At 42.7% G+C, this 13,885-nt stretch overlaps 1 pseudogene; it reads right to left on the bottom strand.

Moving 5' to 3' along the window:
• Nucleotides 1-8,436: 8,436 nt before the first annotated feature.
• LOC129507201 (annexin A7-like) lies at nucleotides 8,437-9,722 on the bottom strand (annotated as a pseudogene).
• Nucleotides 9,723-13,885: the final 4,163 nt, after the last annotated feature.

The raw sequence follows: 13,885 nt of genomic DNA, 5'->3' as shown, positions 1-13,885 counted from the left end.
ATAAAAATAAAAGCCATGTGATCAATTTGATAAATGCAGAAAAAGCATTTGAAAAAAATAAGCATCCATTTATGATACTCTCAACAAAATAAATAACATAAAAGAAATTTAATGCAATGAAGACCATATATGAAAATCTCACAGCTAACATCATGGACAATGAGGAAAAACGGAAAACTTTTCTTATAAGATCTGGCACAAAAATAAATAAATAAATAAATAAATAAATAAATAAATAAATAAATAAGATCTGGTACAGTGCAAGGATATTCACTCTCACCACTTTATTCAACATAATACTGGAAATCCTAGTCAGAGCACTTAAACTAGAAAAATAATTCACACATATACACACACACCACCTTGTGCCCACCTATATGGCATAGAAGAATCAGCAGTTAATCTGCCTGAAGTCCCAGCCTAAGATGAGGATTTTATTTCCACAAATGGTGACTTCTAATTCTCCAGAGCATCATACCCTACACATTAAGAAATGACTGAAGACATTCATTTTGGTCTATAATGGCCAAAAAAATCCTCAGGAACAAACCATGTAAAACGTTGAACATATTTTTTAAACATTCTTATAATTTATCATAGAAGGGCACAGACATAAAAACAATAAAGAATTATTTGAGGAAAGGAAGTTCTAATATAAGACTAGTGGAGTTCCAGAAGGAGGAGATAGAGAAAATGGAACGGAGGGCAATATTTGAAAAGATTCGTAACGAGTAAGAATGCTCTTGGGGCACCTGGCTAGCTCAGTCAGTGAAGCATTTGACTCTTCATCCTGGAGTTGTGAGTCTGGGCCTCATGTTGTGTGTAAAGATTACTTAAAAATAATACCTTTTTTAAAAAAATGCTCATAACTGATTTTAAAAATAATTTATTTATTCAACACATATTTTTGAGTGTCCACTATACATCTGACAGTGTTCCAAAACTAAGAATATAGCAAAGTGCAAAACTGTTAAAAATTCCTGCCATAATGAGCTTATACTCTGGTAAAGATAATACAGAGAGTAAACAAGATAAATAAAATGCACACCATGTTACATACTGATATGCACAAAAGATTAAGGGGAGGTAGAAGGTCAGAGATTACCATTTTAGATGGTAAAACCTCAGGGATGGTTTTCCCATCTCAGGGAAAACCTCAGAGATGGAGCATTTTCAATAATGGTCTGAAAGAAGTCAGGAACCGTACAGATAGATAGGTAGGAGAAAGGCAGTTGCAAAATTTGTGATTATACCTGTCCATTTCTAGGAAAAGCATAGAGGCACAGAGTAACAGAAGGAAAAAGTGGGAGAGTGATAGGAAGTACAGTGTGACATAATAGGGGTGAGACATTTAGATCATACAGAGAGAGTTCTGCAGACCCATATAAGAATATTGGCTTTGACTCTCAGTGAAATTGGAGGTATGTGAGCAGAGAAGTAACATGGTCTGCCTTACAGTTTAATAGAACCACACACACACACACACACACACACACACACACACACAATAGAACCACACTAGCTCATGTGTGCAGACTAGGCTGGAAAGAAACAAAGAAAAGGTGTAAGGACGGGATACTGGGCTGGCTTAGTCAGTAAAGCATACACTCATGATCTCATGAGTTCCAGCCCCACACTGGGCATAGAGATTACTAAAAAAAATTAAAATTAAAAAAAATAAATTCAAGGAGACCACTTAGGAGGCTCCTACAGTAAGTAATTCACTAAAGGGATGAAGGTGGCAGCAGGTAGTGAGGCAGAGGGGAAGAAGGACTATGGCCCAGGATATCCAGATGGAATGGATGTGAAATGTGTAAGAAAGACTCCCAAGGATAATTCCAAGTTTTTGGCTTGAGCAACAGGAAGTAATTGCCACTTACTGTAATGGGGAATATTTTTAAAAGATCCTCCTATTTTGGGAAATAGGAGGAACTCAAATTTGGACCTGAAATTTGGACTGCCTATCATTAGATTGACATACAGAAAATTAGCAATATACAACCATTTTGACCTACAAAAATAAAAATTGCATATGATTCAACTTAATAGATATCCAGGAGAAAAATGCAGTTGCATACTGTTGGGAAAGACACATGAAGGAGACTCATGTTTGGGGGTCACCAACATACTTAAAGAAAGGCTGTGAAAGTTAACAGGAAAAAAGAAAAGGCCAGAAAGAGGTCCTGGGATGAGAAGCAAACAGCTAAGGAAACTGAGATGAAGCCAGAGACACACTGGGGAAGTATGAAGTCTTGGATGCCAAGGGGGATAATGTTTAAAAGAAACAGTGATGGTGTAAAGTGTTGCTCCTAACTCAGGATGAGAACTGAAAATTAACCACTGGATTTCATAATGTGGGAATCACTGGTGACCTTAATGAGAGCGCTTAGAGATGACTGGCATGGACAGAAGTCTGATTACAGTGGGTTCAAGAGCAAGTGGAAGAAGTAAAATTAAAGAATCCAAGTAGAGTGCACAAATTTGATAGTTTCAGCATATGAGGAAAGAGAAAATTGATGTAGAAATGGAGGAGAGGAGCACTTGGGTGGTTCAGTTGGTTAAGCAACCTACTCTTGATTTCAACACAGGTCATGATCTTAGAGTTGTGAGATCAAGCTCCATGTCTGAGGGCTCCAAGCTCAGCAGGGAATTTGCTCAAGATTCTCTCCCTTTCCCTCTGCCCTTTCTCTCTCTCTCTCTCTCTCTCTCTCTCTCTCTCTCTCTGTCTCTCTCTCATAAATAAATAAATAAATAAATAAATAAATAAATAAATAAATAAATAAATATTGTTTTAAAAAGAAACTGAAGGAGAAAGTCATGTCAGCAGAGTTTTTGTTGAAGATGGAAGACTTTACCTCTCAATTATACATTGAAGATACTGAATTGGTGAAGGTAGTAAAATTTGATGGTGCTGGACAGAGAGGAGGGGATTGGTACAGCAATATCCTTGAGGAGGCAAAATGAGAGGAGATGAACTGCACAAGTGGAGAAAGTGGGTTTTGCTAGAAGCACAACATATCACTTATAGGAAGAGGACAAAGGGCCTTAATGAATGGCAATTATGAGCATTTTCAAAACTATTTTTTTGATTGCTTCTATCGTCTCAGTGAAAAAGAAAATGGTGGCCATCTAGGAGAGAAAATAAGGGATGAGGTATCAGGTTTGCAGAGAGAAGCAAGCACACAATGCTCATCTGCAAGAGTGAAAAAGTGAATGAAACAGAGCAACACAGATAACAGGGCAGCAATTAGTAGCCTACTTGAGGTTGTTGATCATGAATTTAGAGAAAGATTAGTCAGTGGGGTTGAGTATTTTCTTCCAGCCCTACTTCACTGCACAAATGCAACCACAGAGTAACAAATGTATTCGTCAACAAAGCAGGAACCAGAAAAGGGAGATGAAGATATAAACATGATAATTATTTATAATGACTGTCCATGGAATTTAAATTCCAGGTAAAGAGAGAAGTGAGAACCTGATGGTGTCAGTTTCAGTGAAAAGGTGGTAGGATCAATGGAATTGGGAGGTGGTGCTCTGAGAATACAATGTTTGAAATTGCAGTTATGGAGAAGTTACAATTTGGAGTAATGGCAAGGTCAAGAGTATGAGTCAATGAGGAAAGAGGACAAAATTGCTGAAGGGAAAGAGAAGTCAGAGGCCAAGATTTGGGGGGGAAGGGAATCCATGAGTATATTAAAATCACCACAAATTACAACAGGAGTAGGATGAGTGAGAATCATAGTGAATCAAGGCTAAGTCTTCAAAGACTATGACAGAGACATTTGCTACACATACATTTGATAAATGATGGGTATACTGTATGTCTTAAAGCCAAGTTTTTTAAACAATATTTTGATTGTTTACAGATTCTGGTAATACTATGAAGGCCATAAAGAGAGTTATGAGATAGAGTGAACAAAGAAAGCCATTTCCAATAAGATGATCATGAATGGCATTTTTGAGAAGGTGCTATCCAAGTTGGTCTTTGACAAGGAAGGTACCAGCACTGCATAAAACTGAAAGAAATGCTGAAACCCATTTTTTAAATAAAAAAATAGAAGATAGGAACATTTCAAAGAAGAAGATATAAGAATGGCCAATAACAAAAAAGAAAAATGGCCGATAGGCATAATGAAAAATGATCCACCTTGATTGATAATCAGAAATGCAGGATGAAAATACATTTTACTACATCAGATTTAAGAGTCTTACAGTAAGAGATGTTTGCGAGGATGTAGTGAATTAAAAACATACTCTGCTCACATAAGTGTAAACTATGAAAAACATTTTGGGAAAAACAATGGGAGAGAAGCATTACCTATTAATTTGAAAAGACACACATAGCACCAATTAGTTATCCACTCCTAGGTATATACAATAAACATATGAGTAAAGAGTCCATGATCTAAAACCAGGCAAGTCTGCATTTGATTCCCACATCTAACCCAAACTAGGTATCTAATTTTGGATAACTCAGCTTACTACTCCTAGTGTCAGCTGTTGTGAAAAATGAAAAGATCATTTGTTTTAAATAGGGCAGGAGGAAACTTTTGTAGGTGATAGTTATGTTTATGGCATTGATTGTGGTGAGAGTTTCACTGATGTTCATTTCTTCCAAATTCAATTGTATACATTAATATACACAGCTTTACATATGTCCAACATACCTCAATAAAGTGCTGTGTGCTTTTTTTAAAGAAAAGGATCTTTTTTAAACAGTAGAATGGTAGAATTGTCAATCATTGCTCAAGAAAACCATTTAATTATATAGTTTTAATTTCTATTGATATTATTGATAATTTTATAACCTTAACCCTCAGGAAGAAAGTTCCACAAATATTTTACTTTGGCATTGAAACAGGAGTGTTCCTAAAGAGAAATCAGTATTTTCCATTTACTCCTGAAATGATAGACCAAGCTCTAAAGAAATTTTATGGAGCATTTGGGTAAGTCCATTTTATGGGGGAAGATGGGGGAGGACTGGAGCCCATCTAATGGAGTGGTCTTTTCTCTAAATGGATGAAATCACAGGAAAACAGTAGTCCTAAAGATGAGCAAAGTTTGAAGTTCTATTATTGGTATATCTTTTTTTTTTTTTTTTTTTTAAGTTGGGTTCCATAAGTTTTCTGCCTCCTAGAGGCCCGCGGAAGTCTTCCCCTCGCCACAGCCCGGGTCACTGAGAGCGCGGGGCGGGGCCTCGGAAGGGGCGGGGCCGCGGAAGGGGCGGGGCCTCGGAAGGGGCGGGGCCTCGGAAGGGGCGGGGCCTCGCGTGACATTTTGCGACCCCGGTTCCGCCGCGTCCTTTGAAATACCATTGGCTCAGATCCGTCGGTGTGAAGAACCTGCGATTCCAACGCCGCCCGAGGCCAGGCCCTGCACCCCTGCTTGCGCCACCAGCCCCCGCCCCGCGGGCCCCCCGGGAGGCGCCCCCGGAGTCCCGGGCGCTCGGGCCGCGGCGCCCCGCGCCCCGCGCCCCCCGCCGCCTCCCCTGGCGTCCAGACCTGGCACCGCGTGCGGGACCCAGGCCCCGGGAGCGCCGCCCGCAGCGCCGGCCCGGTGATGGGCAGCCGGCCCCGCAGCCCCAGCGCCCACCCCGAGCCCTGCTGGGGACCGCCGCGCGGAGGACCCGGCCCGGCCAAGCGCCGCCGCACCCCGGAGCCCGAGGGCCCGCAAGGCATGGAGGGGCCCCCGGCCGCCGGCGCGCTCGCCTCCGTCGTGGTCCTGGCCGCCGGCTCTGCCCTGCAGCTGCTCCTGGACGACGTCGACCTGGTGCTCGAGCCCGAGCCCACGTCGGTCCTGCAGGTGTCCCTCGGGGGCCTCACTCTGCTGCTGGTCCCCGAGGCCCTCCTGCGCGCGGGGGGCCAGGGCCACCCGCCTGCCGGCCCGGAGCAGGGCGCCGTCCCGAGCGCGCCCGGGCACCAAGCCGCCGGCCAGCACGAGGCCTTCTGCGCGTCTGTCCCAGACGTGGCCGCCCAGGAGGAGGCCTGTGCGGAGGACGCCGACCCCGACCCCGAGCTCCCGCCGCCGCGGGCGGGCCCCACGGCCGGCTGGGCGCCGGAGCTGCGGGCCTGCGCTGGGAGGGCGGCCGGGCCGCGCCCGCGGGGCCCCGCGCCACAGCCCCGGCCGTGGGCCCCCGGCCCTGGTCCAAAGAGGCTCTCTCCTCTGCGCTACTTCGACCTGGACCCCCACCTCCTGGAGCCCTTCCCCGGCTCGCCGCTCCAACCTCTACCGCCCTCTCCGAGTCCAGGTCCCCACGTGCGCCCCCAGCGCCCTCCAGGACCCTCCCCCAAGGCCCGGAGACGCCTGTTCCAGGAATGAACTGTCCCTGCCCCCTGCGCGCGCCCCTTCCAGCACACCCACAATTCTGGCAACCCCGCAGGAGGCCCAATGGGATTCCCAGCATCCCTTTACACTGATTTTCTACAGCCTGGAAACTGCACCTCATGTGCAAGCAATTCCTTTTTCCCTGCAGCCTGGCTATAGTAGCAAATGAAGATGTCAGAAAGATAAAACAGATTCTAGATCTCATCTGTGAATTCGAAAATCTGCCCAGAGATACCAATGTGTTTTCAGAAGTCTGGGCTTCTTTACAAGAAAGGCCCTTCCATTCCCCTCGTTTTACATCAGTCATCTTCTCTTTCTCCAGCACTATACACCGTTGCTCTCCTGGTTCTCTCCAAGAAATCACTGGATTTCTCATGATATGAGTTTCTTGTATATTTTCCCATGAATTAATAAGGACTCTAAGGTGTTTCTCTTTCTTGGTGTTTCCAGCTCCTCTTCTGGGAAACTGCAAAATAGTCTGATGGTTACCGTAGATAATAGTAAAATGTTTGTTCATAGCTACATTTTACATGCCTTTAATTCTCTTCCAATCTGTTTCCTTTTCACTGAGTACTTTGGATTTTATCAGATATTTTCAGCATGCATTGAAATAGGTATTACTTTTTTAAATCTGTTCATTGGTGATTACTAAATGTAATGTAAAATGCATTCCCGCTATTCCACATTGTTTTATACATTTCAAATTCCATCCTGAGGTATTTTTTTCTTATGTAAATAAAACCTGTAATTTTTTTGAATTTAATTTATTACCCTATTTGCTTCACATTTTTGTAAAAGCAATAAACTACTACTGGTAAAGCTGAAGTCAACAAAATGATTTCATTTTTGAAGAACAATACTATTTAGATTTCCCAACATACTTTCTCAACTCTTCTGTACCTTTTAATTCTCATATTACACTCTCAAGTCTAGCCTCAGTTTTCTTCTTGCTGAAGAATATCCTTTAACAGTTCTTTCCACTAGATCCTATGTTTGGTAAACTATCTTGGTCTTGTAAATCTGAACATGTCTTTGTATGGTAAACTCTCTTAGTCTTGTATGTCTGAAAATGTTTTATTATGCATTCATTCTTACTTCTAAAAATGATACTTAACTACTTTGAATATATTGGTTTATTGTTCTGCCCATTTTTGTGGCTGTTGCAGGCACAAAGTCTTCTGCCAATAAAGTTGTCATTTCTTATATAGGTGGCTTGGCTGTTCATTATAGCATTTTTAATGCTTCTTTTCCTTTGGTATTCTACAGTTTTGCTGTAACATCTGTAGGGTAGAAACTATTTTTATTTGGCCTGATGAAATTTGATTAACTATCAATGTGGGAAATTTTCTCTTGCCTGAAATCTGACAAAATTTTATGCTTTATCTTTTGAAATATCCCATGCATCCCATGTCTGGAAATCTAGTCAGATACATAATGGCACTGCTCAGTCAATCTCCCATGAATCCCAACATCTTTTTTTTTTAGATATTTAGTTACTTATGTAATCTCTATGCCCAATGTGGGGCTTGATCGCACAAATCTGAGGTCATGACCTAAGCCCAAACCAAGAGTCATTCAACCAACTGAACCACCAGGCACCCCTACCTCCTTTCTGTTTCAACAGTTCCCCACTTAATATTATAAACTTCTGGTTTTGTTTCATAGATGGTATTCCATCTTTTATACTTTGAAATTTTTTAACATAAATTAAAACTCTTATTACTTCAATCTCTTATTTGCTCTTAATCACATTAGATTGCCTTGGATGCTTGGTAATTTTCATTGGTAAGCATATTTTTTCTTTTATTCAGCTTTATTACACAATTAGAGACTGTTGTGATTTTTATTCAATTTGGGATCCTGATTAAAATAAGAACAGTGAGAATTATGCCTTATAAACATTACATTATTACTACATCACTGTGATATGGCTTCACACTGATTGTATATAGAGAAAAAAATAAGAATTAAGGCAATAACCACATGTACAAACCAAGCACAATACCCTGACACAGTCCTTAGTAAAAAGCTCCTTTGGTTAGGTGATGGTTGATATTGCTGCATGCAGCTCAGTCATTGAAGCATATGCTTCATTTATTTAAAAAACCTCTCCTACTGGCCCACGATAGCCAGAAGAAGCTTTCGGTAATCTCCACTTGTGTCACTTGCACTCATTGTGCCCAGGGTCTTCTGATACATCTGACTGAACACCTGTTTTATTTGTACAAGATCAATCTCACTTCGAGTGACCATAATCCTGACCAGGGTGGAGTCATCTGTGCCAGCACCTTTCATAGAATAGTAGAACCTCTCAGCAAAGAAGGCTCAAGACACATTGCAAGATAGTCTTTAAATCACTTTCAACATTTCCAGAAAATTCACGGGCAACACTACTTAGCAAATCTTGATTAGCCACCCTGGAATAAGGCTCCACAGTAGCTTTCAGCTGAGGAAAGCTTCTTGTGGCAAGAATCATGTTAAAGCAAGATTCATCTGTCCCAAGTCTCCCCTCACCAGCTTGATAGAGATGTTGAGCATCTTCCTGATCCACCGGTGGTTAACATTCTGGTTCTCACCACGATTTCCCTGGCACATGGATACAAGTAAACGTTCAAAATGCCCTGATGTGTCTGACCTAATGTCCTTTTCAAGGTTTTGTCCAAATTCTGATTGATAACATCTGACAATCTCTCGGATTTTCTGATTTGTTCTTGTGCACAAAATTGCAATCAATACACGTTCCTGAGTTCCTGCTCCCTTCATTGCATTCTGTAAACTCCAGCCACCATAATATGTAGATGCATGAATAGAGCAAGGATCAGTTCTTCCATATTTCCACTTAACTCTGTTTAAGGTCTTTGATTAAATCCTTGCCATACGTGGTCTTCAAAGCTGCTTTAATTTTTTTGCCTCTGATCATTGGTACAGTTGACCACAATGTCCACAATTGCCTGTTCGTCTGTCCCAAAACCCTTCATTGCTTTCCAAAGAATTTCTGCATTTCTCATGGCGTCAAAGTTGGCAGCTGGTCGGATCGTTCCTTGGGTTTCCTGAGTCATTGCGGCAGGCTGACTTGGGTAAGGAGCTTGTCCTCCAGGATACTGAGATGGTATCTGTCCTCCAGGAAAGCCACCAGGTAGTTGGACCTGTGTTGGGCCACCACAGTAAGACTGTGAAGGTGGCTGTGGAGCACCAGAAAAGGCAGCTCCATCTGGTGGGGCTCCAAACCCTTGGCCTGGAGGAACTCCAGGATAGAATTGAGCTCCCCCTGGTGGTGGGGCACCAGGATAGCCTCCGGGGGCTGGATAACCTCCAGGGACAGGATAGCCCCCAGCTCCCAGGTAGCCACTACTTGGGGGTGGTGAGTAGGCACCTCTTCCCATTGGAGGAAAGCCACTAGGATAAGGATACAGACCCGAAGTGGGGAAAGAGGACTCCTGACCTGCAGGAGGATGTCCAGGGAAAGGTGGGTAGCCTGTTGGGGCTAGTCTGGGCATGGCATTCTGGCCCTGGGGAGCAGCGTCACAGCCCAACCCTGGTCGCCAGCAAGATCGGTAAGCACATTTTGAGTGGGAATTCATCTTCTGCATCCCATGGTTAAAATTTTTAGTTTCCACTTCCTCAGAACCAAGGATCTTGAAACTCTTGTAATTTGTTTCCCTGGAAAACCACAGGCCTAACCCCCAAATAATCACGCAGTGGCCATTTCCAGTTTCAATTTGTCTTTCTCTGATCAGCTACAGGCACAGGGCATCCATTTTCAGCACTATGTGAACCTAATAGTCCAAAATGTCTTCAAAAAAACACTCCTGAAACTTGTGGATAAAAATTATTTTAATATTTTTAAGGAATATCATAACTTATAAAAATGTAAGAGAAATCCTCAAGGCAAAAATAGATAACGTATCGCAAATCCAGAGAGGAAAGTGGGTACTCAAATAAGGCAGTACATAGGAGTATCTAACATTCTCTGGTGACCTAAAGCTTTGGTTTTAATGGCCTTTTTATAAAAGAGAGAAAATAAAATTCAGTCACATAGCCCTGAAAAAAATTCCAGGCTTCCAGAATGTGATATCTCCAATATGTAATCTAATAAGCAAAAGAGAAAAAAATATATAAAAGTAGATGGGACTTAAATGTATCTGTCTCAGCCTTAACTCCAGGTAGAATGAAACACAATCTGCTAGGGGTGGAGAGATCTGAAAGTTTAGTTTAAAATGCTCTCTGGGGATCCCTGGGTGACGCAGCAGTTTGGCGCCTGCCTTTGGCCCAGGGCGCGATCCTGGCAGACCCGGGATCGAATCCCACGTCGGGCTCCCGGTGCATGGAGCCTGCTTCTCCCTCTGCCTATGTCTCTGCCTCTCTTTCTCTGTGTGACTATCGTAAATAAAATAAATAAATAAATAAAATAAAAAAATAAAATGCTCTCTGGTAAATGGCGAACCTGACAAAAGTAAAACAAGTGTTCTCCAATGGGAATACTCCTTATAATCAGGGTTAAGTATCTTCTCAGAGATAACCTTCCAGTGATTCTGAACTCACAATCCAAAATCAAAGAATAAAAGTGCCTGGATGCCTGTCTGGTTAAGCTTCTGACTCTTGATTTCTGCTCAGGGCTTTCTTTTTTTTCTTTTTTTCAAACATTGTATTTATTTATTCATGAGAGACACAGAGAGAGAGGCAGAGACACAGGCAGAGGGAGAAGCAGACTCCATGCAGGGAGCCCAATGCGGGACTCGATCCCGGGACTCCAGGATCACGCCCTGGGCCAAAGGCAGGCGCTAAACCACTGAGCAACCCAGGGATCCCCCTTTTTTTTACCCTCAAATGGCTGTTGAATTTATTTGCTTGATAAATAATGGTCCTGGCAAAAATTAGTTAGCCAATGCTAAGACAACTGTAATGAAATACTAATTTTAAAAATCTATGACACCTTGATAGAAATCAGAGTTCGCATAAACAGAAAAGAAATCTTCAATATTGCCAGCAAATGTGAAATGAATGTAATAGGACTGACAGGACAGCAAGGCGGCTTTTATAAATTTATATTTGACACATGACCATATTTTCAGTCACCATAAAATAGTATGCTGACTTCTATAACAAAGATTTTTTTCGTACAAAAATCAAAGAATGGCCAACAAGTCACAACAGTACAATAGGTAGAAAATAAAAAACCGCATCAAACAGGTGCTGAAAATAAATAGTAATTAGGAGAGGACAGAGCCCTCATGGGGGGGGGGGTGTTGTTTCCATCACCTTGGGTGTGCTGTGAGAGCTGACCTACCTCATGGGTGCCATTTATTCAGACAGAGCACCTTTAACTGAACAATGGTGCCTGAGAGCTGACCTCCAGATGCCTCAATCACCAGAGAGGTTGCAGAAGCAAGAAAACGGGGTTGGGGATCATAGCTATCATTTAAAGGAAAAGTTTTTTTCTATTGCTGAATCTTGTCAGTTGGAGTCCATCAGCAGTTTCACTGAGATGATACGGGTAATTGAAAACTTTCGTTTAAGAGAATATACGGCTTATTCAGGTGAAGAGACTTTTACATTCTAGCCCAAGCAATTAATTTAAGTCATTCTGTTTTTAATGATCTCAGGGTGGTAAGATCAAGCCCTGTGACTGGCTCCATGCTCAATGGGGAGTCTGAGAGTCTCTCTCCCTCTCCTTCTGCCCCTCTCCATGTTCATGCACACAGTCTCTCTCTCTCTCTCTCTCTCTCTCTCTCTCTCTCTCTCTCTCTCTCTAAAATAAACCAATAAATAAAGAAATCAAGGAACAAGAGGCTGCTGGGAAGATGGTGGAGTAGGAGGACCCTGGGCTCATCTCATGGGGCATGGCCACCTATGGAACATCCACATTGGCATAAATAACCCAGAAAGTGACCCGAAGACTGGTAGAACAGACTCTCCACAGCCACAGGTAGACAAAAAGGCCACAGCGAAGTGGATCCACACTCTCTGATATGTTCTTGGCCAGATCCCATCAAAGTAATGCCACAAGCCGGGCAGTGTGCAAGCAGCCCAGGTAAGGGCTGATACCACCCCAAAGCGAGTCTTGCTCTATGGAGAGGGGAAGATAACCACACACCAGTCTGACTGCGACACCAGCAGTGGGCTGGGGGCAGGCAGCTGGTCTGACTGCCAGCCCCAGCCACCAATAAAAGCTTCACGGGGGACAACACAGGGAAAGTGCCTTGCAGTTTGGTGATAGTGCATATCTGGCAAACACCTGGTCTGACTCGACACAAGCCCAAGACAGCCCCAGACTGGCTAACACCACAGGCATGAGACTCTGCCCACAATAGGCAGTGAGCCACCAAAGTCTGGACTGAAGGCAAACACAGCTCAGCCCCAACAGTAGGACACCCTCATAGCAACACACATGGGAAACGCCCCTGTAGCATCATTTTCTGGTAAAAAGGAGACATTGCACTGGGGGCACTATAGGATCTCTTCTTCATAAAGTCACTGCCTTCATGTGCAGGAGATATAGCTCACTTTCCTAACACATAGAAACAGGCACAGCAATAGACAAAATGAGGAGACATAGGAATATGTTCCAAATGAAGGAATGGAACAAAGTCATAGCAAGAGACCTATGCAAATGGAGATAAGTAGTACGTCTGATAGTGAATTTAAAGTAATACTCATAAAGATACTTGCTAGAATTGAGAAAGGAGTGCAGGACTTCCATGAGACCCTCCACAAAGAGATAGATAACCTAAAAAAGAACCAATTACAGATAATGAACTTGCTAAATGAAATTAAAAATAGGCCTCCTGGAATAAATAGCAAACAAGAGGAAGTAGAAGAACAGATCAGCAACCTGAAGGACAGAGTAATGGAAAGTAATCAAGCTCAGCAGATGAGAGAGAAAAAAACATGCAAAATGAGAATAGACTCAGGGAACTCAGTAACATTGTCAAGCATAGTAACAGTTGCACAATAAGGATCCCAGAAAGAGAAGAGGGAGAAAAGGGGGCAGATTTACTTGAAGAAATAATAGCTGAAAACTTCCTGATCTGGGGAAGGAAAGAGAAATCTAGATCCAGGAGGCACAGAGAGCCCCCCAAAATAATCAACCCAAAGAAGAACTAAGACACAAAGTAAGTAAGATGGCCAGAACTAGTGATAAAGAATTTTAAAAGCAGCAAGAGAAAGGAAAGCAGTTACCTGCAAGGAAAACCCCATAAGGCTATAAGTGGATTTTTCTACAGAAACTTTGCAGGCCAGAAGAGAACGGCATGATATATTAAAAATGTTAAAAGGAAAAAAATCTGCAGCCAAGAATACTCCCAGGAAGGCTTTCATTCAGAATAGAAGGAAAGATAGAGTTTCCCAGAAAAACAAAAGTTAAAGAAAGTCATGACCAGGAGCAAAACCAGCCACGTCCCTGTCACACACGATGCCATCAGCCTGTGGGTCCCAAATCCATAGTCCAGCTGCCCTCCTGCCAAGTCAGTACCTACTGCCAGCCACCTGCTCAATGCCAACATACCTTCACCCTAGATTGACAAGTACTCAAACTAACACCCTTCTCCTCAAATTCCAGCTC

Source organism: Nyctereutes procyonoides, unplaced genomic scaffold (genome assembly GCF_905146905.1).
Source record: "Nyctereutes procyonoides isolate TBG_1078 unplaced genomic scaffold, NYPRO_anot_genome, whole genome shotgun sequence".
Lineage (NCBI taxonomy): Eukaryota > Metazoa > Chordata > Mammalia > Carnivora > Canidae > Nyctereutes > Nyctereutes procyonoides.
Note: the sequence above shows the minus strand (reverse complement) of the source record. Positions and strands in the feature narration are given on the sequence as shown.